This window comes from Equus caballus, chromosome 16, assembly GCF_041296265.1.
Source record: "Equus caballus isolate H_3958 breed thoroughbred chromosome 16, TB-T2T, whole genome shotgun sequence".
NCBI classification, from domain to species: domain Eukaryota; kingdom Metazoa; phylum Chordata; class Mammalia; order Perissodactyla; family Equidae; genus Equus; species Equus caballus.
Genome location: NC_091699.1, coordinates 8,303,912 through 8,329,529, shown reverse-complemented (window position 1 = coordinate 8,329,529; position 25,618 = coordinate 8,303,912). Strand labels below are relative to the sequence as shown.

At 45.3% G+C, this 25,618-nt stretch overlaps 1 long non-coding RNA gene across 1 annotated transcript in view; it reads right to left on the bottom strand.

Moving 5' to 3' along the window:
• Positions 1-7,875: 7,875 nt before the first annotated feature.
• Positions 7,876-25,618, bottom strand: part of LOC138917990 (uncharacterized) — a 33,863-nt gene continuing 16,120 nt past the window's right edge. Inside the window, exons 5-8 of the long non-coding RNA XR_011426708.1 lie at positions 18,228-18,322; positions 17,879-18,061; positions 8,731-9,000; positions 7,876-8,024 (exon numbers count right to left, since the gene is read on the bottom strand). This is a non-coding gene — a long non-coding RNA (uncharacterized lncRNA). The remainder of the gene's footprint in view (positions 8,025-8,730; positions 9,001-17,878; positions 18,062-18,227; positions 18,323-25,618) is intronic.

Below are 25,618 nucleotides of genomic sequence, written 5' to 3'. Positions count from 1 at the left end.
ATGTGGATCTGATACTTGCTTTGCCTGTTTAGACTGTTTTTTCTTGCCTTTTAGCATGCCTTGTAATTTTTGGTTGAAAGCCAGACATGCTGTATTAGGAAATAGGAACTGAAATAAATAAACCTTTAGTGTGAAGTTTTATGCTCATCTGGCTAGGTGTTGGGCTGTGTTTAATATTTACCGTAGCTGTGCATGTCAGAGGCTTCAATTTCCTCTAGTGTCCTTGTTTTTGTGTTTCTTGTGTCTTTAGGTTCCCCTAAATCTCCTCCTTAAACAGAGCCTATGCCTTGCAACTCTTTCAGCTATGATGCCATCACTATACTGCAGCCCTGGGGACGCGGTGGGAAGGTGTTAAGGGAGGGGATATAATTAAATCTTTTAGTGGGCCTGTGTCCCTGGGTTGTGACCTTCACAAGTGTTTCTAAGCTTTTTTTTCTTTTCTTTGAACTCTTTAGATGAGACAGGAAGGCTACAGAGGGCTGCAGTTGGGTAATTGCCCTTCACCCACGTGGGATAAGGCTTGGTACTCTTTTCCCCTGCTGAGGAGGCTTCTATTAGGGAGCACACTCAGGGGATATTTCAAAGTCCTTTCAAAATGGTAACCTTTCTCCCCCACCCTCCCCTGCCAGAAACATCAGAGTTTCTTCATGGTTCTTCACTGTGAAAACTTAGTAGGGTTCCTGGAAGTAAAACTCACGAGTAGGTGGGGCCTCCCCTTAAATGGTCCTCCAGGAGTTTCTCACTTTCATGCTAGCCCACATGCATCCTCAGCAGTTTGTCAGTGTCTTTTACGTGTTTCTACCAGTTTATGGCTCTAGCGGCTTCTGCTCCAGGTAAGCTGATCTTAACTGTGATTCTCTGCATTCACCCTCTCTGAAGATTTTGGGTAGTAGTTTGCCCTGCAACCTCAATTCTCTGGTGACTTCAAGAAAAGCCATTGATTTTCAGTTTGCTCAGCTTTTGCTTCTCCTAAGGACCGTAGTAAAGACTCCCAAGATCTTTAAGTGTTGGAGCTGGAACCAAAAGGCACTCCTCAAAGGATAATTCTTTATTTTCCTGTTCCCTTTCTCACATTTTTAAATGACTTTGGCTGGGCCAGAGAGACACCTAAAATGGGAAGTCTGAGGAGAGGACAGACCATTGCTCTTTTAGGGGAAGAGAACAGGCAGAACTAGGGCTTCAGGGAGGACTAAGGATTCCATTTAAAGCTCACAGACCATCTGGGTGTGCTGGTAGGTTCCCAAATAAAATCCCAAACAGTGATTCTGTAGTCCTTGATTCAGTTATTTAGCGTTTCAGATCTGTGTAGGCGAACACCGTTCCCAGCACTTGATCATGAGTCATCTTGCCATGTCAGGTGCCACTTGCCAAGCCTTCCTTCGTGTTGGGCAGATCAGGAGAACAGAGCTGAGTCTCTGAGCAGACACTGGAGTGTGAGCTCTGTTCCAGGATACAGGGGCCTATCTGAGGAAGCACAGATGTGACTGTGGGCCTCAGAGTCTATGCCCTCCTTGAGCAGAGGACTTGTGACTGAGAACATCAAGTGTGGACTCTAGCCAAAAATCCTCCTTCAAGGTTTTCAAAGCAGGAAAAACTGAAAGTATTTTATCACCTTTAAAAATTAATAAAAGGAAGGAATGCAAAATTATAGGAATTAAAATAGAGAGTCATATTATTCTTGGATAACAAATATCTGACTTTCCTAAACAGAGAAGTGAGACCAATGAGTCCCAGCCCTTCCTTCTTTTCTTTTCGTTCTCAGTGTCAGGGCAGAGCCAAGAGGAGAAGAAAAGGTGGAACACCAAGTGGTAAGGTTCTACCTATCCCACCTGAGCTCTCCAAGGGTGACCCTTCCTGTCCTCTCCATAAGGTCCCAGGTCCATGGTCTCTGAGGATGTCAGTCACTAGATACAGTCCCTCTCAGAAAACAGAGCCCTCAGAGAAGAGGATCATGGGAAAGCAGTCAGAATCTGAAACACTTCTCAGATTCCTGCTCTGCCCACATCTGGGCATGAAGCAGTGATGGACCTGGGCAATGGGCGTTTCCCAATAAGTGGCCGTATGAGATGTCAAGAGTCAGAACTTCTGTCTCCTGACCTTGTGAAAGTACTTTGACTTCCTGGATGATCAGATTCTTCCTTGAAGTAACCAGTGACCTATGTTCCTCACATGGTGTTTTTGAGCCTCACATAGGATGACATACATATATGAATGAAAGCCCTTTGTGAATGATAAAGCAACATACATACGTGAGCTTTATTATTATCATTAACCGTGTGATCTTGAATCCCAATTCTTGGAGCTCTCCAAGTCCAATCTACCAAGGGTACCATACAGGACATTCTACTCTGCCTCCTAAAATATCTCTTTGCTTCTGCCTTCATCACTTTCCTGGTTTCCCAGGTTGGAGAGCTTGCCAGAGCGAAGCAGAGGAGGCAAGGAAGGTGCTTTCTCTGCTGCAAAGGTGACTAAATACAATCCTTCTTTCCTGCATCCCGCTTCTTAGCAGGGTCTAAGAATTTCTAGGGCCTCAGTGAAACGTGAGATTGATAAGGGAGGGAAAATCCTCAGATTTTGAAATCCAGATTGTGAAAGTCTTAGGGAGAAGGAAACAACATAGATTGTGAGCTCAAGGAAGTGGGGGGATGTGAAAGGACAGTATGCAATGGGTGCCCCTAACTCTGTCAGACCTGCCAGGGCCCCATATATTTGTTCTGGTCCTGGCTGCAGCTATGTATATCCTGTCTCCTTCAGTCCCCGGGGCCAGTATCACGATACCACCTGCTTTCGTCAACTGCTATGTCCAGACCCCTCCTGTGAGGTGTGTAATAACACAACCATGGAGGTCAATCGGCTGCTGTTCCTGGAGGACCTGGAAGATGATACTGCCTCTGTGTCCTCTCTGGCTTCCACAGCTTCTGGGACTGAGTCATCATTCACTCTGTCCTCCGCCTTCTCAGAAGTCCCTCCAGGAGACCTAACACCATCCCCTCCACCTGACCCTTCCCCACCGCACCCCTCCGTCCTCTCACCTAACCCAACGACACCCTTAGCTGACTTTCTTTCACCCTCACCACCGGGTCACTCTATGCCACCAGAGCCTTTTCCTCCCTTGGAGTCCAACTTCCCAGCAGACCATTCCCCACCCCAACCCCTTGCCCTTCCCCCTCTCCCACCACATGACACCCAGGCAACAGGGCCTATTCTCCAACCAGAGGCCACTCTGTCTCTGAATATGATCTTCTCTCTTGACCGCACCCTTTCCCAAGATATTAACGCCTTACCAAATTTGTCCCAGATAATGAATCCCAATGATTCACTGGTTTGTCATCACGCAGCACCAAGCCTGTCTGTCTCACCACCGACAGACCACCCTTTAACTGTGACTCAATCTAAATCGGTTTCCATCTTATTGAAGTCTGTTCCAGAGAACTCATCTCCAGATAGCCCTGGTGGGTTGTCCACTTATGTCCCAACAGTCAGAGGCACTGACCATTCAAGTCTGTCAATTTCAGAATTCTCTTGTTGTCAGGCTCCTGCCAAGAACATGTTCCTCCCCACATTATCACACTCTGATTTTCAACGAGAGCAAGTTTCCCTCCGTCTACCAGAGACCTGTCTCTGGGGAGACTCTGCTACCAATCACATGGAGGCCAGCAGCCATTCTTTCCTTGGCCTTAACGGCCAGGCATTCTTGGCAAGACAAATAAAAAAGAGAATGGATTTCCAGATATTAGAGAAGAAAGAAAAGGAGGAAGGACTATTTTCAAAACAAATGTGCTCAGAAAACCAACGGATGTCTTCAGGGAATTCATTGCAGCCACTTGACGTACAAGACACCACAGCCCCCTAAACTGGCTGGGACATCACAGGCAAACCAGAGCAGCTGAGCATTTGTCAACAGCTACTGTATGTCAAGACTTTGGGAGAAAACTTGCAGCACAAATATACCCAGCTCTTTTGGGGTCTTCCCTCTCTGCACAGTGAGTCCCTGCTGGCCACTCTCCTGGTTTCTAGTAGTAGTGCCCCACTAGGGTCTCATTTTGTCTTATTCAATGGAATCTGTAATGCTTCTGCAGTCAAGATGTGGGATCAAGAATCTCTACCACTTCCCCATTCTCACCCTCCTCCCCTCCCCGATGTACATCCGCAACCCTTCTCTCAGACCAACCCCCAATCCCAGCCCCCACCTTTCACTCAGGTCCAGCCCCATGCCCACCTTCAATCCCCACTCTCAATCCTACCATCTTCTTCTCCATCCCAGATTAGGGACCATGGAGTGTCTTTCCATAGATCCCAGATTGAGTCAGACTCTCATATCTCAACTGAAAATCAACACCTGAAATGGCACATGTTGCAGAAGCAACAAGAAAGTCTGTGGGGTTTAGTCCCTGCATTCCAAAAATCTCAAGAAGCCACTTGTCCTCAAGCTCTCACCCCTCCTTTGGTCAGCCAGTCCTCCCATGCCTATGTACCAGTCTCTGTCCTTCCTGGCCATTTTCATATCACCAGTGAACCCCAGGATAAAATGGAGCTCCACATTCCAAGGAGGCTATTCTCACACTGCTGCCTCTATGCCAGTAGGAATCTAGAGTCTCTGTGTAAATGCACAGAAACATCTCAGCAAAAAGGCAGACATGCTCACTCACAGCTCCGTCAGCTTCAGGGCCAGAGTAGCAAGGATCGAGCAGAGACTGAATTGAGTTTCCCAGGAAGCTTCCATGAGACGATCTCAACAAAGTTTCAACTAAGGCAGGACATGAAGAGGAATCTTGGATATATCCTAGAGAAGAGCCCAGAAGATAGTCCTCCAAGGGTCTCAGAATGCTACCTACTGAAGAGTCTGAGGGCTGCCTCAGAGACAGAAAGTAGCTGTGTGTGTCACTCAAGAAATTACTCAGGGAATGAACTCTTAAATGTCTCAAGGAAGGACACAGACCAGAATGAAATGAAAACCATTCTTAGATTACATCTAAGCCAGAAGTTTTGGCAGATCACTGCGGGGAGGAGCCCCCTTGGGGTGTGTCATTCATGGCTGGCTGAGGACAACCCATCCCCTCCTTCTGGGAGTTCCCAGAACAATATGGAAAACAGAAATTTGAAAAACATAACAGTAGGTGGGGTCCACCCCCAGATGACCACTCCAGAGCTTTCTTTTCTGGATCCCAACACCCGACAGGTGCTAGAAGCCCATATTATAAGGTTTCGTGTGAGTCAGAGGTGGGGCCTACCCCTCAAAGTTCTTGAATCCATAAAATCCTATAAGTTGAGAGAAGCCAAAACATGGCCTCTTCCCCAACTTGACTTTCTCTCCTCAGCCACCTATATTTCTGGGGTGGATTCCAAAGCTGAGGTTTCCAAGCCCCCTGAGGGAAGCTCTAAAAGTTTTCAGGGAAATAAGGTGAAAACAACGAATTCAGTCCCCATCCTGGATCTTCCACTCCCTGCTACCTCATCTGTGGGCAACGAAGGACAGGGGTCCCTAAAACCATCCGACTCTGATATCGACCGGGAGCTTGCCAAGGATATCCAGGCAATCGAGCATGGCAGACAGACTTCAGAGATCCTCACACACAGCTTTATAGACAAAGTGAGTCACAGTAAGACTGCACTAGACAATAACAGATGCAGCTGAGAGGTGCCCACAAGGCAAGCTGGGGCTGGACATGTGCCAAGGGATGAGAATGTGAGTTCCAGTGATAGAGAGGACATGATTCAGGGCCAAAAGATAGTGGAGAAGAATTGAAAACATTTTTCCACGTCCACCATGAACTTCAGGGAGAAATTCAAGGCTGAGGAGCTGTGCGTTCTTACATCACAATCTTGTGACATCTTGACAACCAACAAGTTGGGAAGCTCCCAAATGGTAAATATCAATGTGAGCAAAGTAGAAACTACCCTGACCAGTGAATGTTCCTCACCAAAAATACCAGTTCCCCAAGATTCCAAACCATCAGACATTAAAAAACAGCTCCCGACCGAGTTGAAGTTTCAATTGAAGAGCAAGGAACATAGCCAGCCTAAAGGCTCTCCCGCTGACATATCCCTTACTTCAGATAGCTTGCCTTCGACTCCTCACTGACTCAGTCCCAGAGCGTCTCCAGTGGGGACATGGGAGCTTCCCAGGTGCTGCAAGTCCACTTGGAGGACAATGGAGATTAGCGGGAACCCTGGGCCTCTAAGCATGTCTCATGGAAATGCCAGGATAGGAATTTCCCACCAGCTGCAAAGAGAGTGAGACCTCTGGACTCCAGAGCAGGAGAATGTGGAAGCGAGGATTCAGGAGTTGGGACGTCTAAAGCCAGAAAGAAGAGCCACTCTATTGAGGACAGAGAATTACAGGGCACTTCCCCGTATCTGTCACAGAATGAACAGTTTCCTCCTGAAAGTTACTTCAGAAAAATAATGAGGCAGTTTTTTCAGTGGATTAATTCCAAGGAAAAAATCACAGGGCAGGAAAGTCCCCAGCAAAAAGCCAAGTTCACGTCAACCTTTGCAGCGCTCTGAGACCCAGCTCAAAGTGAAGCTCTCGTGAGCTGTGGGCCTCCTGAAGCTCATGAGCTCATGGCAGCCATCGGGAAGATCCTAGAGGAGAAACTGGCATGGAGATACGAACCTGAGGCTGCAGAGTTAAGTCAGCAGAAGGGGGAACTGCAGGCCCAGGTAGAGCCTGACGAGGGGCATCCCTCCAACTACGGGGCTCTCTGACCCACAGCCAGGGGAATGGGCAAGGACCACATCCTGCAGCCAAGATGCTGTCCCTCCTGACAAGAGTTTTCGTACAAGGGTTAGACAGAAAAGAGACAGGATCAGACAGCCCTGGAAAGTTGTGGCCTTCAAGGACCAGCATTTATGCCAGAGTCAACCCCCTTCCTCACCCTACAGGGAGTCTGTGCCCTATCCAAGACCCACCTGCATGCATGATGTATGCCATGTCCCTCCGGCCACCCTCACCTCTAATGAAAGCACTGTGTTCAGAGATCTGACTCTTCTATTCAAACAGGAAATGCTTCTCCAACACTTCCAGGGAGGAAAAATGTCCCCAAAGAAATCATTCAGTCCTTGTTGAGAAAGCATTGCCATTTTCACGAGAACACATCCTCTGATGAGAACCAGAGTTAACACAACCAAGGATACTGATCGTCCTCAAGAAATGTTCCTGCTAGGAGAGAGTAGTGTTCTCTGTGTGGTGCTTTGGGGGAGTGGATTTGGGGTTCCCAGCGCTTATGCTCAGGGAAAGGAAGGAGGGAAGTCAGCTCTGACTGATTTCCTCTTTCGGTTTCTGCAAGATGACCAGTCCCTTGTAGGGGGCCTGACAGTGGCTTTCTCAGTTTTATCTTGGGTCCTGTATTTGACCTTATTCAGATGTCCTGTACTTAAAACACTTTACTTTTTCATAAAAAGTACAAAAAGTTTACTCTAAAAACTTCCGGGCCTTTTCAAAATGAGAAAAACCCTTCAAGTCCAGAACTTGGCTCAACTTGTCTTTCCATCTGCTCCCTCACTATCCTGAACTATACACAGCTGCAGGGTGGGATGCGTTCCTCTGGAAGGATACAGCCAGAATTTCCCCTTGTTGCCTCAGAAAGTTTTGGAATTGGAAGTGTGGGGGTGTTTAGGCCCTGAGGTGAGTGGCAGGGGGAAATGTTGCTCTTGGATCTCTTGGTGAGGAATGAATGTCACCTGCTCCTAAGAGCCTTTCTCTCCCTCAGGAGGTCTGGGTGGTGGGCCACGTCCCCACGCCTCAGCTGACCCTAACGGAAATGGGGAGCAGTTCACCCTTCCCCTTCCTCTACCCTTCCTGGAGCAGAAGGGAGGAGAGAACTCGCAGCTCTGAAAAGGACCAGAGATATGAATCTTTTCCTGAAAACGGTAGCTTACCTTCATTTAGAAAAAGTTGCTGATTCCTGAGTATCTCACAGGTGAGCAGTCAGTGCAGGTGTGCGTATGGATGGGTTTTGCGATTGTGGACACTGGAGTGGCCAGGGCAGGGTCCAGGAACTGGGTGGGTCCCGCTGAAGAATCTGTTATATGTGGGGTGTTAATCTGTCTGGAAGACACATTCTGAGCTCAACAATGAGGTCTCCCTGCATGTGAGGACACCTCAAGGAATGGGAGGAGCCGCTCCCGAGGGAAACTTCCTCAGGAGGCCCAGCTTGGTAGAATTATTGCAAGACCAAGAGATCACCTGGCTATCATTTGTAGGAATGGTCGTCGGGCAGCCACCCAGAATTTGGGGCAAAAGGAGAAAACAAGTAGGGAAAAAGGAATGGTGGAGTGAGTGGAAAAGGAAGGAAAAAATGAGGAGGGGAAGAATGACCTTATCATCACTCCTCATGATCCCTGAGGGTCACTTCGAGCTCACAATGTCCCTTCCAGACAGATTAACACCCCACATCCTGGCCATCCATTCCACCCAGCACTACCTTACCTAGGCCTCACCTCCTGGAGATTAATCAGGGCTGGGGGGAGCACAATGATACCACTGCAGCTAAGAGAATTGGGGATAGTCTTCGAGATTGAAGACAGTATCTCCAGGAATGTTGTCAAGGAGGTCGTCCTCTCATTTGGTGCCTGCCTTCCCAGCCATGCTACATCTTACACCAAGGTTACAGTAATTTAGGGGTGTGTTACTTACTATATAACAAATACCCCAAAAGTTAGTGGCTTAAAAAACCGAGTATTTATTAATTCATAGTTTCTGTTGGTGAGGAATGTGGAAAGGCCTACCTGGGTTCTCTGCTCCAAGGTCTCTCACAAGGCTGCAATTAAGGTGTCAGCTGGGGCTGGGGTCTCAGCTGAAGGCTTGACTGGGGAAATACACACTTCTTCGCTCACTTCTATAGCTGCTGGCTGGATGCAGTTCCTCAAGGCCTGTTGGACTGAGAGCCTCAATTCCTGGATGGCTGTTGGCTGGAGTTGGCTGGAGGCAACCTTCAGTTCCTTGTCATGTAGGCCTCTCCAACATGGCAGCTTGCTTCATCAAAGCCAGGAGAGAGTCTGCTAGCAAGACACAAGTCACAATCTTGTAAACTAATGAGGGAAATGATATCCCATCACCTTTCCCTTATCCTATTAGTCAGAAGCAAATCATGAGGTCCAGCTTACACTCAAGGGGAGCAGTTTATACAAGGGTGTGACTAGCAAAAGAAGGGATCTTTGGAACCTTCTTAGAACTCTTCCTAACACAAGGGTTTCTTCTTGGACATCCCACTGAGTTCACTGAAGCAGAAGTGACCAAAGGGACCAAGTGGATCCTTGTGCTCATCCATATCCACGTCATCAAAGTTAAAGCTGTTTAATGGCTAAGCGGAGTAACGTCTGGTAAGAAAAACATCAAAGAGATTGAAGCATCCAAAGAAGGAGGGAAAGGTGGCATGGAGGTAAAGGCGGTGTGGGGTCATCATGAACGGTAAAGTGAAAGGAGCCCTTAGAACCACCTGCCTCGCCACTGCCAGTATTCAGACTTAGAGGGGAGGAAAAATTAGGTGCAAGACGGCTCATCCTCACTCCGCCACCGTATCTCCACTCTGCTCTAGCTCCCCGACTACAGGCCTAAAGAAGCAACCTTCAGTTCCCATAGAGATAGCCAGGCTTATAGAGGAAGCAAACCCTACAGCTTGCAAGGTTTAACTTCTGCTCTTATTGATATATTTAATATAGCACATCCATCATTTCAAATTTGCTTCTCACAGCTTGAACATCAGAGAGGATGAATCACACAATCGATGGCAAAGCCAGTACTAGGGAATTCAGCATGTAGCTCCCATTCTGGGATGTCTTCCATGAACCCATTGCCAAACAGCTTCTAACCAAGGGAGAGGTGGTGGCTCATAAGGGCTGACTTACTGGCTGGGGTCACAAAACAAGTCATACCTGGTGCCCAGATATTTGCTTCTATTCAGAGAAACACTGGATGAGGCAATGAGACAGAATTTGCACACTCAGCACATCTAGGTAGTGAACTGTCCAAATGAGGTGACAGTACCACCCAGGAGTGATCCCACACTCTTGTTCTGCTTCTAGTACTGTTTTCCTTTTTCCCAGATTCCAGTTCCTATGGGAAAGCAGGACTCTTACCAAAAGAAGGAAAACCTATTAGCTGAACAGTGACTGGAGAGATGAGGATGAATTTCTCTACAAACAGATTTCATGGGCTTGCTGCTTATACCCAGAGATCAGTGCTGAGCAGCTTGGGGGGCGTGGGGGGTGGGGGTGGGGGTGGGGGTCTCATTTACACGATATTCTGTGGCGCCTGAAGAATTTTCAGTGACATAGAATGTGATGGGAATGGGTTACCTGAATTTTTACACCCTCAAGCCCACACTCCAAACCTAATGTCAGGGCCAATAAAATGCATGAATTGACTGGTACCTTGATGTGGCTTGGGTATGGGAACCCCAGATCCCAGCTTCAGGTACTGTGAATTTCTCTGGTACCAGGTGCTGCCTAAGGGAATCAGCTTTCTTGAGGCAGCCTTCACATGGATTAACACTCAGAACTGTGCCCTAATCTGCAGCCACAATGAAGGGGCCAAGGCTATGAGAAGGGGCTCTTCTCTCTCTCTCTCTCTTTTTTTTTTTAAAGATTGGCACCTGAGCTAACAACTGTTGCCAATCTTCTTCTTCTTTTTTTCTCCCCAAATCCCCTCAGTACATAGTTGTATATTTCAGTTGTGGGTCCCTCTAGTTGTGGCATGTGGGACGCCGCCTCAACGTGGCCTGATGAGCAGTGCCATGTCCACACCCAGAATCCGAACCAGTGAAACCCTGGGCCGCCAATGCGGAGCATGCGAACTTAACCACTTGGCTACGAGGCTGGCCCCGGGGCTCCTCTTGAGGCCTTTCCTCTGGAACTTCCACTGGCCCTGGATCAGAGCCTAAATTAGGCTATTTTCCTGGGGTCACAAGGACACGTTTGGTCTTCCTTAGGGAGGCCAAGTGGAAGCTCAGAGATTTGTGGAGGCTGCCTCCCTATCTCTCCCAGGAGACTCGGGGTCTGTTCCTTCCTTCTATGGGGGCCAGGAGGTAGAGAAGGAACTGAGTATTATGCAAGTTTAGCAATGCTTCACTGTGGGAGGGGGTTGGGCTGACAAGAGTAGGTAATTTTCCATTGCAGGGATTCTTGCCCAGCTTGAGGCAACCTTCATTTGAAGCAGGATAATGCTGTTTCTACCCTCCACCTGAGGGGACTCCAGAAGGAATAAAAGTTACCTTTCCTCATTTGTCTTACAGGAAGTTCTGGGCTTCTGGGTTCAGGAGTTATTAATGGCTGTCATGTTTCCTGAACCCAAGCAGAAGTTGTGAGATACCTGTTGTACAGTCCTGTCCAGACCCTCATGTGGGAGGAGACTTTAGCTGGCTGCTCCAAGGAGAGAGGAGATAGGGGTTGACACAAGTGCTGGGGTGAGAGAAGGAGAGTTGCCTAAAGGTAGCAGTGGCTCCAAGACCCTGAGAATCAGCATGTAGACACGAGTCCCTTAGGTGGACGGGTTCTGTGTGGAAGTCCTCTAGGAGACAGCACAATGTTTTAAGGGATGAAGTGATGATGCTGAGATGACTAATCATCAGGCCCCATCATCTTGAGAGCTGTCGCAAGACACGGCATTGCTCACACTTAGCACAGAGGCTGTGCAGCCACTGGCCTTTCAATGGGCCTGAAGGGCTTGGGCAATGAAAATCCCAGGGGCAACCAAGATGGACTCAAGATCACAGGCTCTTACCCACATATTTGATGGTGAATACTTAACTAAATAGGCAAAAAGCTCCCATTAATGACTACTATTGTATATCTTCCTACCCTTTAAAATGGGGTCTTTGAGCCAGATTTAATTTAATTTAGAAAAATTAAGTACTGCTTATTGTACTTCAATGTTGTGAAACAAATTTATGCTTTTTATGTATATTATCCCATTTAAACTTTACAATGCTTTGAAGTAGGTTTCTTTACCCTCTTTTATAGAAGGGCACGACCTGAAGGACAGAGAAGGTAATATACATTCAGAGTGCTAGCACAGAAGAGGGAGCCAGGGATGGAGAGCCCCCTTACGCTGTGAGGGATTCTTTGGATGTAAATGATGGCAAGTACAATTCAACTGACTTTAAAAACAGGATCTGTTGACTCAGGCACCTGAAAAAGGTCTGGGAGTAAGGCTGCCCTCAGGCAGGAGGATTCATATTGGGGCTCAGCTGATGTCATCAAGTTTCAGTTTCTATCCATTTCTCTGCTCTAGATTCTGGACTGGCTACCTTGTAAGTCTGTCTGGCAAGTTCGTAGCTACATCTTCCAAACTAAAAGCACAGCCAAAAATGGGTTGTTTCTCCCACTAGTCCCTTCAAAAGTCCCACTGTGCCTTATTGTCTCCAGTTGGGTCACATGCACATCCCTGACCAAACGCTGTTGCCAAAAGCATGGACCAATCTTTTTGGCCAAGCCTGACTTCAATGCCCTCCTTTAAAGTAAGAGCGTTAGTGATAAACAACTCCACTTGACATGGACTGAAACTGACAACGGGGTTAGATCCCCAGAGGGCAAAAGAAGGACTATTTTTAGAAGGTGAGTGAATGCTAAGTGTCAAAATAAAAACAAAAACAAAACGGATGTCTACTTCAGCCCTCTCTCTCACCACCCCATTTCTGCCTTCTTGTCCAGAGTCATGCCATGGACTGAAGGTTAGAGTTAGAGGAAATGCCAATTCTGTGGAGGACAGGAAAGGAACTCAAAGTGGAAGGAATCAATCAGAGGCCCCAACATCCATCCGGATAGACCATCCAATGATCTGATCTCTCACTGTCTGCTCCTTCTCATCTTAGAGTCCTTTACCTTCATTCCAGTTCAGTTACGGCCATATCCTAGAACTTATCACCAGCAACACTTGTGTGTTCTGAAAAAATACAGTCTGACATTCCTCCCTTTATCCACTCAGCTTATGCCCTCAGCATGCTAATTCCTCAACCTATTCAGGAACTACAAGCCACTCTATACTTTCCCCTGCTCACCTGACAACCTTTGTCTTCATTTCCTCCCTCTCCAAGCAAAACTTCATGGGGCATCACTTAATCCTAAACCTAAATATACTGCTCTGCTCTAAACAGCCTACCCCCTTCTTTCATTCGTCCTGTCTAGCAAAATCCAACTCTGCCTGTTTTAGAACTGCCTTCAAATAAGGGCCTGCTTCCTTTTGGATAAAATCACACAAGTGTGTTTGTGCCCCATAAACTTCTGTTCTACATTTGTTGCTCAGCTCCACCACTGCCTCAGAATCCAGTCATTCCTCCTGTGTTACCATGTGCCAGACGCTCTTCCAAGCACTTGGGACACCCAGTGGAGGCAACAAACAGAGGCCCTGTCTCGGGGGAGCTTCTGTGATTGTTTTCTCAGTCAACTCGCTTGCCTAAGTTCTCAAAACAATTCCACTTTCCTACACCTTGTCCACACTCCCCGCTCATTGATCATATGTGCTGGACCACCAGAGGGAAACAGAGAAGTCATCAGATGGGAACTTTTCTTCATAAAAACTTCAAAACAAAACAAAACCAAAACCAAAATGAGATCCTCCATCTCTTCTTTCCTCCTTCCTTCCCACCATACTGAAAGGTTTCCCTCAATGCTTTCCTTAATCCTCCCAACCTGGGATCTGCCCGCCCTTTCCAAGTCATAACACTTTCACATGTGTGGACTATCTGCCGCAATTATCTACTTTTCCAGAGGACCAAGACTACATTTACCTCATCACAGCTGGAAACACCAAGCAGAGCTCAGAATCCTCTGGAGGAATACATTGGCAATGGGAGGGATCTATGGGGAGGTCCTGCCCAGCATGCTCTGGGGCGGGGCCACGTCTGGGGGCAGGGCCTGAGAGACTCTGAGAGCCTGTTTGGCTTCTTGAGGGCGACGGTACGAGCAACATGGCCAGACATCTCACCTCAGGCTTCTGGAAGATATGAGTTGAGATTTAATTCAAAGACAGGTTCTGAGGAAGGTTTCTGGATGCCTGAGTGACCTTCCCCACTGCCCAGCCTGAAGGATCCTTTCCTCCATGTGCCATTTCCATTACGGTGGGCAGGCCCTCACAGCCCCTGGCCCCCCAAACTCTCACTCCAGGCCCAGCCTTAGAAGGCGCTCAGAGGCCTGGGGGCAGGGCTCTGCCTGCCCAACACCACCCCCTTTGACGATGGCACTCTTAGGAACTCCACCAAGGTGAGAATAGTAATAAATAGAGTAACAATATTGACAACTGTTAAGGCTTCACCTTACACTGGCTGCCTGGCCGTGCACAAGTAGCCTGAGTCTCATATCTCATCTATTATGCGCAGATACTGATGTGTACTGATAGGGTTGGTCCTCGGAACTGGAATGAATGAGTAAAGAGTTTTGAACAGTGTTTACCTAACACTAGAAGTTTAATATGTGCTACCCATTATTATCACTCATTTAAAATGCTAGGCCTCCTCTTTATTATTTTAGAAGTATCAATTTACCACTCATTCATTCTTCCTTCCTTCAGAATGAATTTATTTAGTACCTAACATGTGCCAGACACTATGCCAGGCTCTGGAATACAATGGTAAGCAAAAAGGTAGAGTCTCTGCCTTCATGGATCTTACAGTCTAGAGGGGAGATCAGGAAGAAATTAATCATACAAGATTGTGTAAATGTCCCATGTTACATTCTATGAAGGGTTCATGAGCTGGTTGTCCGTGCCAAGGGAGTTTAAAACATGGGGATTGGGCCTAACCAAGGAGAAGAGGGTCTTCCTCACCCACCCCTCAGGAGCTGATAAGGCTTAAGAGGTAACAGGTGAGTAGGAGACAACTTGGCAAAGCAGGGAGGGAGAAGTGTTCCAGGCAGAGGAATCTGGGTGATGAGAGCAGAGAGAGTGAGGAGGGAGGAATGTGATGCAACAAGAAGAGGGAAAAGCGTGGGAGGCACAGATTAAGCAGAGTTCTCTGGGCCAAATCAACTAGTTAAGTCTTTGGAGCAATGGGGAGCCAGGGGAAATTTTTAAGTTAGGATTTATTTATATGTGTAGGGTATTCAGATTTTAGTTGTATTATTTGAGTTTCCAAAAGATTACTGTGAATTAATACTGTGAATTAATGAATTACAGTGATTTAATGTGAAGAATGCTTTGGATGGGGTAAACAGGATGTGAGAGACCAGTGAGAAGGCCACTGCAGTAATCTACAAGAGAAATGATATCAGCATGGACCACAATGGTGGTGACCAAAGTGGAGTAACGTGGACGGATGTGAGTGGCATGACTTCATTAATTCTAATAAGTCGGAACATTTTTCCTTTTGTTTCGCTCCAGTGCCCAAGAGGTACAGGTTGGTGCAAGATGTGGGGTCTTTTATAGAGTTGGACAAGTCAGCAGACACAAAACATTTGAAAAGGCTGCTTGAACTGCTGACTAGCCAAAATCAAAGAGGAAGTTGACCTTCAACCCTTTGTTTTATTCCAGCTGCAGAAGTCATTTTCAGTTACTCTCTGACTCAAGTAAACAGCACTCCCTGTCACCTTATCCCTTTGAGGGTTGGTTCACTTCTACATTTTCACTGGGACATGATTCTCACTGACAGTAGAAAGTTCGGCACCCAGACCTGCAGATGTGAAGACACTTGCTCCTCTCTCGAACTATTAGTACTTCTGGGAAACACGTCCCAGTGCCAAACTGTCCTGGTCCTGAAATGACCCCATTATTTGGGGAGGTAGTAAAGGAAATTGCATGTTTTAAACCCCGAGCGGCACTCTCTTTGGACATCGAAAGGTGTAAATGATAAAATACTTACTAGACTTAAAGACCAGGGAGTAAACGGGGGGCTGGATGCTGCCCAGACTCTGTGTGTCAGCAAAACATATCTGAGCTCAGCGAAGGACCAAGACCAGGACCAAGTGTTTTCCTCAGTGGAATAGTTAGACAACAGAGGTGGGCAATTTAGGAAAGATAACTTCTTCTGTCCCTGCTTTAGAATTTCTATTACAAACAAAACCCAATCCTTAGCAAGATTTAAGAGCATGGGACAAAGACTGCTAGATGTTGAACTGCTGGGAGTGGGCCCACGTTTTATTTACCTTTGTATCCAAGCACATCCGCAGTGCTTGCCACGAGGCAGATACTCAGTGAATGCTGGGTGGATCAAGGATTCCTCTGTGTTTTCATGGGGTATTTATATGGTATGGGAATTCAGTCATTTTTTGCCCCACTAGGTAGAGATGGATGCTTTCTGTTCTCCATGTTTACTTTGAACACCATTTAGCTACAGGGATGTTCTAAAATGAAACAATAAGGAAACCAGCTTTAATACGATTTTATATATACAGACAGATACACTTTCTGACCACGTGCAGATATGAATGCTCTCCCTGGAAGATGCTTTTGTAACCTAAATTGCACTAGAATGAGGTTAGAGATGGGGAAGAAAGGGAAAGTAAGGTAAAACTCACAGCTTAATTTCTAGACAGGATTGCTGCTTTAAAAATGAATTTCAGGTGCTTCTTGGCATACTTGGCCCAAGCACTGGAGATTTAACAGTGATTTGTGATTTGCTGTGACCCAGAACATGGCCCAGTGGTCCTCTATCCTTTGAAGCAGTCAGTCTGTTCTCTTGATTGCTGTTCTGGACTTTCTCACCGTCACTCCCCATCAGGGCCCCATTCCTTCTGCTGTGTCCTAGTGGAACAGTCCCTTGACCTTCATTCTCCCACTACACTAGTCTCGACTTCTCCTTGTTGCTAGATTACTCTATTATTGCTTCTCACATTGTGGTTCCCAGACCAGCAGCATTAGCATTGCCTGGGAACTTATTAGAAATGCAGATTCTCGGGCCTCACTCTGGACCTACTCAAGAAGAAACTTTGATGCGGGGCCCAGCAATTTTAACAAGCAAGGTAATCTCCAAGGTGAGAACCACTGCTGTACGTAAAGCTCAGTTCTGAGCATATCACCCCTTTGCCCAATACCCTTTATTGCTTTCCTGCCGACAACCACATGAGTGTGTGTATGTGTCTGTGCGCGCCCTTCTATCCAAGGCCTTCTGCAATCAAGCACCAGCTCATGTGTCCCCACGCAGGGAGGTGTGTTCCACAGTTATCCTAATGGGTTACCTGCTCTTCCCTCTGCTCTCCTGCCGCCTCTCTCTGTTAATGTTGGGTCCTCTGCTAGAAATACCCACCTCCTCCCTCTCCTTGGAGAAACCTTACTCATTCTTTAAGGCTCACTTAAAAACTAATATTTATCTAAGGAATCCATACCTGTGCCTTTAAAACCAAATAGTACTGAAGGCTTTATAAAGAACCATGGCAGGCCCTCCCCCACCTCACAACCCCAATCCTTCCTATCCCCCCAGTTCCATTCCTCATGGAAACCACTTGAGCCGTTTCTATCATAGTTGTTCTGGTGTTTACCTCTATTTATATAACTAATACGCAAATACTTGTATTTAAAAGTAATTTAAAAATATTAGACACTAACTTCTTGCCGTGGTAGATAAAATTTGAGTAGGTAAAATTGCAGGTGGATGAAATTTGGTCGACACCCCATTCCCCTCTTCACTCTTCTCAATCTGTCCTCACTTAAATCTTTATTCATGCAAAGTTCATCTTGGCATGGAAGGTGACCCCTTTCCTGGAACGTGTTCAGAGACTGCTCCTCCCCTGCTCCCATAGAGCTGTGTATCTCTCTTAGTGCACTGTCCCCCTTGCCCTTCCACGTTTGTATGTATGTGTCTCCCATTCCCACCAGCTTGTAAGAGCCAGGAAAGTCTAATCCGTCTTTTACTTTCTCTGAATCCTCCCAGGGCAAAGCACAGGGCCTGGGATATAGTACACACTGAGCAAACGTGGCCAATTTAACCATAAAGTAAAATATCTGCCTGACCTTTGAAGCTTGCTGGTGTGACAGCAGTACTTGGAATGAGTCTTCCCGTTCCAATGTGGTTTTCCAACATTATTGTGGGGAATAGTAAACTGGAGTCAGGAGACTTGAGCCACACCACCTTCTTGGTGACTTCTTTTAAGACCTTGGGGAAGGCACTTAATGGTTTTGCTTCCGTTTTTTCATCTATAAAGTGGCAACAATAATATCTATGGACAGAGTTGTAGGGAGGACCAAATACAACAGCACAGGTTATCAGGTATAAGGCATTACATTGATTCCTTATGTTTAAAACAAAAAGGCAAACCATTTTCTGGTAGCACATAGGGCTATAACGAGCATTAAAACCAACCTTTAAATAGAAAACTTTATTTTTAGATGATCCAGGGGGTCTTTCTTCCAAGATCAGCCTAAGATTTTTTCGGAGGAAACTGTATTCTCATTGTCCTGAAATTTGAAGCAAGAAAATGCAATCATTTAAGACCATTTGCCTATTCTGACTTGTTGATGAGAAATCACCACTACTGCCACCCTTTTAGCCTCTGAAGGGATTGTAAGCTTTGTCTTGATTTGATGGCTCAAAAATAAAATCTACCAAAGGCACGTTTTCTAAGCCTTGTCTGGCTCTACCCATTAGAAAAGTGTGAGCTACTGTTCTATCAAAACTAATTATATTTTAAATCTACAACCAAGTCTCAATTACCAAGGTTAATGGGACTACATGCATACATAATTCTCTCTTACATTTATACAGTGCTTTTAACTTCTTCAAAGCACTTTTCACTGTACTGCATATATAAAACAGAGGCATTTTTTTAAATCCACAAATAAGGTAAAAAATAAATCTTAAGATCAATAATTTCAACTTTGTACCTGTCAAAAGCTATTAGAACTTGCAAAATTGTCTAATAGGACTTTCATTGCCCTACTCTCCTCTCGACCCCTCTCAACTAAGGCCAGAAAAGACCGAAAGATCTGGAGGAATCTCCAGAGGAGAGGAAGCCAGAGAGGGAAGGAAGCCAAGGACCTGGGCCATCCACAGCCTGGATCATTAGCTCCAGCGTAATTGAGAATAACTGACTGTATGTGTGACTATGGCCAGAAAATCCAGAAAGAGATGAAAAGGCAAAGAAAATGACGTGTGAGTAACAGTATTTACAGGGTCTGTCTCTGTCATTCTCTCAACAAGCATTATTGAGCGCCTACTGTAATGACAGGTGCTTTCAACAAAGAGGATGGACACAGCAATGAACAACCCAGGCAAGACTGCTATTTTCATAGTGATGACCTTCCTGAATGGTGCAGACAGACAACAAACACAAAGACACACAACTTCACATAAACAGATAACTTCAGGTGGCACTAAGCTCTGTGGAGTCCATAAACACAGGAATGTGATAGAGCCTTGGGGAGGGGATGCTGTTGTAGATAAGGTCACCAGGGAAGGCCTCAGGGTATCTGAGCTGCAATCTGCGAGAAGAGCCCACCCTGTGCAGGTCTGCAAACCAGATGATGGAATGAGTGAACTCGCCAAGTATGCTAGAGGGAGAGGGGTCCAGGCCAGTTTCAAGGGGTTCCAGGAAAGTCACTGTTCTGTGGTTATTCACTTTGTGTCCTTTTGGGGATATTACTAAAACCTCTCCAGGACCCCGGATTTATTGCCTCTACAATGTGAGTTGCTAACACTGATCACCTGGACAGGGGAGCGCTGAGAAATAATGGGTAAACAATTGTGAGGAGCCACATAAATGCTAAATAATGCTCATGGTAATAAGCTTTTATTAAAGTCAGCACCTTGATAGGCAGCTCACAATCGGATACCTTGGCAAATGTGTGAATTGACGTGGCTGCTCCCTGTGCACACCAGCACCATCCTTTAAAACAGAAAAAAATAAATGAGCCTATGGTCATGATATTCGAAGTAGTTAGTGATCAAACAACTGGAGAGAAAGCTGGTGTGTGAAGTGTACAATGGGAGCAGGAAGATAACGGCACATCACAGCCCAGCTCACGCAGAGGATAACTCATTAATTGACTGGATGCTTGCTGGTGCACACACCATCCACTCCAGGGTGGTACTCTAACCCCATCAGGACTAGGTGCTGCCACCAAAAGCCCCAGCAGACAGGAAGGGGAGTGAGAAGGAGCCAGAACAGAAGCATCTCTGGCAGCAGCCCTCTCTGGCCCTCTTGGCCTTGGAAAGCCACCCCTGGGGGAGGACTGAGCAGCCAGCACCAAGGGCCCTACCTTGGAAGGGCACCAAGGAAGTGGTGGGGGGGGTGTGAGGGAGGAGGGATGAGCATTGCATTTCTCCCTATGAGAATGAAATATCCCAACGCCAGGAGAGACTTCAGTTGTCGTTATAACTGAGCCTCCCCACACAGAGATATGAGTCCACCCCTTAGAAGCAAATCTTCCTCCCCCAAAACCTCCCCCCAAAATATAACATTAACATCACAAAAAATGAATTCTTTTTTGTGGGTCCTACCATCTCTTTGATATAAATACACAAGTGCCTAAACATTCTTCCCCATCTCCCATCCCACATCGGCAATCAGATTGTGACACACACACACACACACACACACACACAAGCACATGCTCACACAAATACCACACACACCCAAGCACATGCTCACACAAATACCACACACACCCAATTCCTTTGTTAAGCCCTGGCTCAGCTATTATAAGGTACCTGTGGAGTGTAGGTCACATAGCAGAAAAGTTTAAATTACTGTTGCTTCTACTCTGAAAAGCAGACAGGAAGAAAAGACAATAAAAAAGAAAACACTTATTTTAAGGCTGAGACTAAACACTCTACTCCACGTTGACTGAGGTCACTTTCCCACTGTGGGATGGGGAGAATCGAGATGATCTCTGAGGTGCTATGAACCCACAGTGCAGACTTCATGTTTTGAGGCTTGACTAGAAACGACGGGGACGTGAAAAAGAACATGGCGAGATAATCCCAGTCTTCAGGAAATTATGGTTTAAACTGGGCTGGAGAAAGACCAAGATCCTCAAAAAAATCTAATTGATTTTAACCAAATGGAGTAATTTTAAAATGTTAAATACACTGGGATATCATATTAAAAGTATTCTGGGAGAGCATGCCGCATGGGACGTGGTAAGTGCTGAATTTTCTGCTGCTAAGGGAGGCATTCCTATCTGCCAGTGTCTCATGCTGCTCAGACCTGAATCATTCATTTAGGTAGACCATTTGTCCAGGTGCGTCATTTCCCAAAACAGCCAATGAAGGAATCCAGGGAGAACTGTCCTGAGGAGATGTGGTCATCCTCAAGGCCAAATCAGTCTAGACTAAGATGGTTTTTAGCAAGACTGCCCAAAGGGCTTCTAGACTTTGTTTGGTAAGTGTTGTTAATGCCTTGGTAACAATGGACTGTTGATAAGGTGGGAGATAATGTCAGAAGGAAGGAAGGTACCCGCTCACATCTTTTGCTTTTAACTTAAGCTAACACATAAAATCCATTATCAAACCCCAAGGAATGCTCCCAATTATTGTCTTGGACCCTTCATTTTGCTTTGCTTTGTTTTTTTTTTTTCAACTCTCTATTTCTGTTTTTACCTGGCACTGACTTGCTTGACTCCTCTTCTCCTCTCAGCTTCTGGCTCTGTGCTCCCCCTTTAGACTTGATGAGTAATTTTGGTTTTCCTGCTTTTCACCTTTGGCACCCCTTCAAAAATGGGTTAGGTTTATCTTCTGGCTCTTTCTACTTCTGACTGCTTGGAAGTTTGGATCATACTTAGCCAAGTTTTGATCCCAGGACCTTTCCCTGGCTTTGACCTAAGTGGCATCTGTGCTGGGCTTGACTCCTCCAGGTGAGGGCGTCGGCAAGAGGGAGGATCAAGCAAAGATCAAGCAAGGAAACAGGAAGAATATCTGGCTCAGCTTAAACTGTGCAGGGCACTGAGGCCTTGCTGGCTGTCCAGTCTCTGCCTCCTTCTTCCTCTGCTGCTTTCATTCCCTCCTGTCTCTGACTTCCAATTTTTATTAAGTTTCCACCTTCTGACTGGTCAATCCTCTTCTAGCATCCCTTTGTAAGATTGAAATGGGAGTGAGAGTGATATCCATTAGCCAAAATAAGTTCCATAGCTGGGAGAAACTGCTGAATCTCTGGTGTCTTTATAGCACTTATCAAATCCCAATTAACCATATTAGTTGGCAAACTGCTCTGGCTTCCCAGGGAGTCAGCTGGCAGGTGAGTCAGTAAATATCTGTCAGATGAACGGATGCACACACACTAGTTGTGTAGCATGGCATCAGGTACTTTAAATAATACAAAGTATAAGACTTCATCCTTGGCTGAAGAAGGACATCTCATGGCCATTCACAAAAGGACTGTTTGGAAATATCACCAAGCGCTAGACCAGCTTCGCTATTTCTTCTAGAAAACAAGAAGAAATCTCTTGTTTCAAGAGATGTTTGTGTCATCTCTTAATGCACAACTGGCTTCATGTGGGCAAAAGGGAACGTGAGCAAAGCCCTGGTTAAAGCATAACAGACACCCTCGGGCTAATGAACTGTCGAAGGTATTAGTGTCAGCGGATTTTCTACATAACTGCTTTGTAAACAGCAACAAGCATAAACCATAAACAAGGAGAATGAAGTGAGCACCCACAGACCCACCACTCATGTCAAATCATACAATGTTGATATCACCCCAGAAGCCTCCACTCTCCTGTCTGATAATCTTTCACTTACTTTTCTTTATAATTTCATCACCTTTATAAACTCCCATAAAACATTTAGTTATATCCAGTTTGGGGATCAAAATAGATTAAAAAACAACAATTGCAGGTGCATTCAACATTGGACATGAAAAAGAAAACTGGTTTTTTAATGAGATACTTGAAGTGTACACTTTCTGTAGGTGATCAAGACATTTACTCTTTCGTCCATTTTTATGTTTGCTGACTGCCAATCACTCTACTCCTTAATACTTCAAAGGGATTTTTCCCAAAGCTGCCTTTTGTCTTACACTAATGCTTTCCCGGACTCAAGTGAATTTTGAAGGAGATTGAGCTCATCATGATGAAATGGATGTTGACATTCCATAACCATCATTGTAATTATTCCTAATTTGTACTTTGCTTCAAAAACTCTCTTCCCTTGCCCCCTAAAGTCTGTACTTTCAGAATAGCATCTACAGCTTTAATTATACCTGACAATAAACTACTCTCACCACAAAATCTTGTTAATCACGGTGTATGTTACTATCTTCAAATATCCTGTTTTTTTAAAACTGCATTTATATGAGGTTCCCAAAGAGTTACAATATTAGCAATGAATGTTTTAACTGTTTCTGTAATTACTGTTTGTAATTACTACAAATCAAAGTTATACAAACTTTGGATTGGAGGCTGGTTGAATTATCTACCAAACTGGGGTGAATGGTCCTTTAATCAACCGTATACTGAACAAATCTACAGAGTAAACACTGAGATGGAATTTGAGTGACTTGGTGTCCATCGAGAATCAAATCTGATGCTGTAGTGTTAATAAGGGACTTCAGGTCCAGAATAATTCTGTTAATCACACTTCTTCCAAATTAGTCAGTTAATATTGTGGGTCCTGACGAGACAGCATTTAGGAAGGCAGAGAGCGGCAGGGAATGCTCCTGGTGATAGGATCCTTAGGGCAAAGGACAGAAGACAAAAGGAGAAGGCTGTATTCGTGAGAAGTGAGCTGGACCATAACCGCTATAATTATAAGCTTATAATGTCACCACACTGCTTTCTGTAATGTAATATTTTTGTTGTCTGTTATTTTCCTTGATTCAGGTTTTGTATTTTTCATGATGTAATAGTGAGATCTAGTCTCATTTTTCTGTGTATTTGGATACATTGAGTAGAGCGCTCTGGCTGAGTAAAGAGTTTCACATATGGGAGACTTGAGAAACAAGAGTGGCAAGGAAAGTTAGGTCAGATTATGAAAATTCTTAAAATGTTTATATTGGACTTAATCCTTCAGAAGTCATTTAGTGTTCTCTTTTCTTTTTTTGTAATTGAGAGCACCAGGAGGAAAGGAGTGTTTTTGATGATCTATTTTATTTTATTTCTTTCTCTTTTCTTGGAGGAAGATTGGCCCTGAGCTAACATCCGTGCCCATCTTCCTCCATTTCATCCGTGGCTCGCCTGCCACAGCATGGCCTGATAAGCAGTGTATAGGTCTGTGCCAGAATGGGAACCTACACACCCCAGGCCGCCAAAGAGGAGCACACAAACTTAACCTCTACACCACCGGGCTGGTCCCATTTTTGGTGATTTCTAAGGGGTAAAAACTAGGCAGGGAGATTAGGTAAGATGATATAGCAAAAATTCAGGCATTAAGAAATAAGGTTAGACAAGGCTGGTGATGGCGGCCATGGATTGGAAAGGAAGGAAGGATGGATGCAGCATCATAAGGGAAAAATTTGCTTCTTTCCCTTTGTCTTTTCAGCCATTTGGGCTTAACGGTGTTCAGTGCTCCTGATTTATTTCCATTCCCATTTATATTTTCCTTCTTCCTTTGATAATCTACTTTTGCTTTCCCATTTTTCCCTCTCTTCTCTCCTTTGCTTGCATTCTTATCACCTTCCCTGATAGGACGATGACTGAATCAGGCAGGTAGACATGAAATGGGAGATCTGAGTAGAAACTAACTATAAGATTTACTAATTAGAGTATGTTGCTGCTTAAAACATTTTTTTTAACCTTTCATCTGCAGTTAAAAAGAAGAAAAGAAAGGTGAGGAGGCAAAAAGAGAGTAGAGAGGAAAAGGGAGAGACTCATTTATCCATTCATTCAAGAAGTGCTGTGTTTCCAGAGAAAGAGAGAGTGCCAAAGAGATAGAGAAACACCACACAATAATTTGTGTTATTGTAGTTGTATCATCTATTTCCCCTTCTAACTCAGTTGGGTAAAGTAGAGATGCCAGATGGGAGGCTAAAGACTAAGGTGACATGGGCAGTCTCCCTCCCTCCCTTATTGCCTGCTGCTTCTCATATCAAAAGATGGAGTCTACATCCCTCCGCCTAGGCCTCAGTGACTGGCTCAACCAATAGGATGCTGTGGAGGTGACTTTCTGGGACTTCTGAGGCTAGGCTGTAAGAAGCCTGGTCTTTTGGAATATTTCCTCTTGGGATGCTTTCTTTTGGAACCCAGCCACCACTCTGAGAGATGCCCAAGTCACATGAAGAGGCCACATGCAGGCCCTCCAGTTGGCAGCCCCGAATAAGATAACAGCCAGCATCCTCAGCAAACACAGAAATGAACCATCTTGACATCCAGCACAATAGAGGCAAAGAGGATTTCAGCCCAAGATGACATCTGACTGTACTTCCTAGGAAACCCCAAGCAAGAACTGCCCAGCGAATCCCAGCCAATCCACACAACAATAAGAGACAAGTTACTGTTTCAAGCTACTCCACTTTGCTGTGGTTTGTTATACAGCAATAGATAACTTTTTTCATCCTTACACGAGACACAGAGAATATCGAAAGTTTGAAGATTCATAAGGCCACCCGGAATGCTTGTATATTTTTTACGTATTTTTTTCCTTTTCAAGGTCACTTTCTTATTCATTAGCCTTGAAATTGGAATTTGAATTGACCTTGATCAGAAATCCTAAGAAATGCTTAGGCAAATAGTTTAAGCACTATCATATTTTGAGTACTAGCTCAGGATAAAGTGGTGTTGATGTGACAAGAATAATGGATGTGTAATTAGAAGATGGAGTTT